This window comes from Phalaenopsis equestris, unplaced genomic scaffold (assembly GCF_001263595.1).
Source record: "Phalaenopsis equestris unplaced genomic scaffold, ASM126359v1 Scaffold000134, whole genome shotgun sequence".
Lineage (NCBI taxonomy): Eukaryota > Viridiplantae > Streptophyta > Magnoliopsida > Asparagales > Orchidaceae > Phalaenopsis > Phalaenopsis equestris.
The window spans coordinates 2106376-2110129 of NW_018164576.1; positions in this window are offsets into that span (position 1 = coordinate 2106376).

Sequence of the window (3754 nt, forward strand, 5' to 3'; positions counted from 1 at the left end):
GGCTGTTTGAGGGCCGGAGGAAGGTTGGGTGCAGGCCGACAACTAATTGAGGCAAAGAGATGATAGGGAGGAAATCAGAGAGAATACAATATCAGGGTTGAGGGCTGCAGGTGGAGAATGGATTGGAGGGGGAAAATGGGGAAAGGTGGAGGGCAATTGCACAGGGAGAGGGGAAGCACTAAAGGTTAAGGGCTACAACTGGGCGATAAGGTTGGAGCGGGGAGTGGCTGGCTGACTGCAGGAGTTGCAGATAGAGCAAGTGCAGGCTGACGACAACAACAAGCTGTGGAGGAGTCAGTTGGTTGTTTGAGGGTTGGAGGAGGAAGGGTGGATGCAGGTTGACGACTATTGGATTAGGGAAGATGATGAGGAAAACAGAGAGGATATAACATCATCTTGGAGTAGGATACAGCTGAAGCATCACCTTTTGTTAAATACATCCCTAACAAGGGGAAGAAAACTCCACAGAATTTGGAAAGAGAAATCACATATACATAACCCTAATTTCAACACACATACATATAAATAGAGAGAAATGGGCGGGAAACTAAAAAGGAAATGGGGGAAAGCAATGAGCGACAATTACATCCCCTATGGAGTCTGACCAATCGAGGCTGGACAGGGATAGAAGCTGGCCGGTTTAGTCAACCTCTACTTCTAACCGGTTCAGCCGGCCTCCCAAACCCGCCCCGCAACATTAGGGGTTAGATGTGTAAATAATATAGAAATTAAATGGTTTGTATGTAAATTTGTCCTTTAAATAATTATAGCTTCCTGAATTTCCTTTTTAGCATGCATGCTTTCCCAAATTTGATACAACCGAACTCAGAAGTAGCCTTTAATACCCCATGAAGGTCTGTTTGGGGCAGCTGTATATTATTAATAATCTGCTGATAAGCAGATTATCCTGATAATCTGATAATCTGCAGATTATCAAAATAAGTTATCTTGTTGTTTGGGGGAGCTTATGCAGAACAACTTATTGGCAGTTGTTGCTGAATAAATGACCATTCTGCCACTCTCACAAAAATGAGGTTCTCTTACAAGAATTATCCCAAGTTCTTCAATCAAGAATTATCTTACATGAGGTTCTCTGATTTTTCAATATGTTTGTTTCACTTAATTCCATTAATTTTAGAATAAAACCTACTCAATTTTCCTAAAATGTTCTACAGGTTGCTGGTCAACAACAAATCTTTCACAAAAATCTTATGCTAATTAAGCAAGTTTTCATTCCGAACAGTTTCAGTTTTAAATACATTTACAGTAGAAAACAGAATCAACATTCACCAGAGCACCATTGCTAATATAAGCAGAAGGCACACCTCCACCGCAGAACTTCGGAGGATGCCTCTCCTTACGAATGGCCTGAGGAGGGAAGAAAAGTTCCCCGCTAGCAATACACGTCGCAGAGCAAGCTGTGGATGCCATTGCCGCAGAGCGCGGGGAGAGGAGGTCGGGAAACGAGAGATGAACCCTAGAAAATCATCCGCTGGAGCGCGAAGCCAGCACAAATAGGGTTGAGAGCAGCAGGCAGAAGCATCACTTCTTGCTTGTGAGGAAGGGAGACGATGATGTTGAAGCAGTCCCCCATGTCTCCGCCGCTTCCTCTTTGTGCATGAGCGACGATAAGGACTAGAGAGAAGTAGAGATTGAGGGAGAGCAGAGTACACGAGAGTAATTATAAACCGAACGTGAGATCTAGAAGCGGGACGCGGGGTCGATCCCGCGTCCCCGCCTATTAACAAATTGGCGAACGGAGTTTCCGAGCGGCTCCAAAACTCAGGCCAAATGCATTATCCAAACAGTGAGCGGCGTTTTCAAAACGCCACCGCACCTCAATAAGCTGTCCCAAACGCACCCGTAATAAACCTGTGTGGTACATTTTTTGTTTAAATAGAAATTTTTATATAGTTTTCTTCATTTTGGTGCTTATTATGTTTTTTTCTTTTTAAGAATTTGGCCAAGAGTCAGTTGAGCTTCCTCAAGGTTTACTTTTTTACATTTGAACGAGAATGTATCAACATGCTTGATTTTATATCATGAAAGAACCTCACATACATACACAAGATAAGCAATTAGATGTACATTTATGTATAAAAGGAAGATTTACATACATACGACTCAGATATGTATCTACATGTTGAACAACATAAAGTGTCATTTTTACATACATACCACATTACCTCTGCATGAAAAGGTGTATTTCTTTTTTAATTGGTATAAATGTAAAAAGTAAAATTTAGGTGTTAGATATGTAAATACATAGGAATTTGGTGGTATGTATGCAAATGTCCCAAAAATAAAAGTACATTAAAATTTAAAATTAGAAAAAAATATGTAAATGCAAAAGCATTGACTGGTTTGTATGTAAATGTTCCTTTAAATTTTAAACAAAGATTTCCCGTCAATGATATGAGGGAGGGCAGTTGGATGACTGTAAATATGGGCCTACTTTACTACAGTTTGTACTGTCGTCAAGTTAATGCAGAACAAACTCTTTGGTTCATCCATCACAACTGAACTATTAAACATGTCCGGATTGCATAAAATTGGGTTATAGCCTAGTAGTTCCTATTGACTTCAGGCACCTTGGTTGACCCAATTGGACTCAAGTAGATCTAACTGAACCAAAGGTGACTTAGTAGATCACATTAGAGCTGGAATCTAGTTTGTTAACCCAAGTTGACCTAATGAACTTTAACTGGCATGATAAGACCAAATAGAAACACGTTCTCTTATGCTTATTCCTCATCAAATCAATCAATACTAATTGGCACTGATTGGCTCTCATTTGACACAACCAACTCAATTCAAATGTTTAATTTGATCAACTGCCCAATTTGACTAGATAAGTAGCCCAATTGACATCAATTAGTCCAATTGGGTTCGAACCAAGCTCGATTGACCAAATGGTTGGGTCAATTGGGATCCACAATCCTAATTAGATCCGCCCAATTTGTGGGTTCCGAAAATTTGTGCTCCGCGCTCCCGCGTGAGAGTTTTGTGGAATTTCGGGTCAATTTTTTTAAAGATAAATTAAATTCTTAGATAAGACGCTAGTCAAAGATTTCATCCTCATTTTGTGATTACTTTGAGCTGGTTTGACTTTTTCCATAGGTGCAAGCACATGTGATTAATTACCCCACTTGATAATGAGAGAACACTTTCGATTAAGACTAATCATTAGAACACTAAGTGTTTCTACTCTCATATAATAGTATCAACTCGGAAATGGATTTAGAAAATTTACCATTCTTGGCTTAAAACAGATAGCGGGGACAATGATGACTAATGCCATCAGAATCATTTGGTTTCAATGTAGTCAAAGAAGATGATTGAGTCGACCTAACCTAAAGATCTTTGTCAACGGTAATAGGTTGATTCGTACAACGAGAACTTGTAGACTTGAGGTGGATATTTATCCAAGGGGACATGTTTAAGTCAACTTAACTGAATCAGGGCTTCATACTCTATCAAGTGCAATCTATATTTCACAACTTTAGAGGTAAAACCATTAGGGATCAAGCTTAGATTGAAGCCAATAAGCTAATTTGAATTGAGTTGAGATTAAATCAAATCAAACTAACTTAAGGTCAGATCAAAATATAGAGCTTTATATGTAATTTCAATGTTCTGGATGCGCCGGCGCGGTCCGTTTCATCATCCGGGGTCATTTGAACAACCATGTCGACGATCAGGTCAAAAACACGTCAAATTTAATTTTCCTCAAATTTTGGGCTCGCGGTTGATC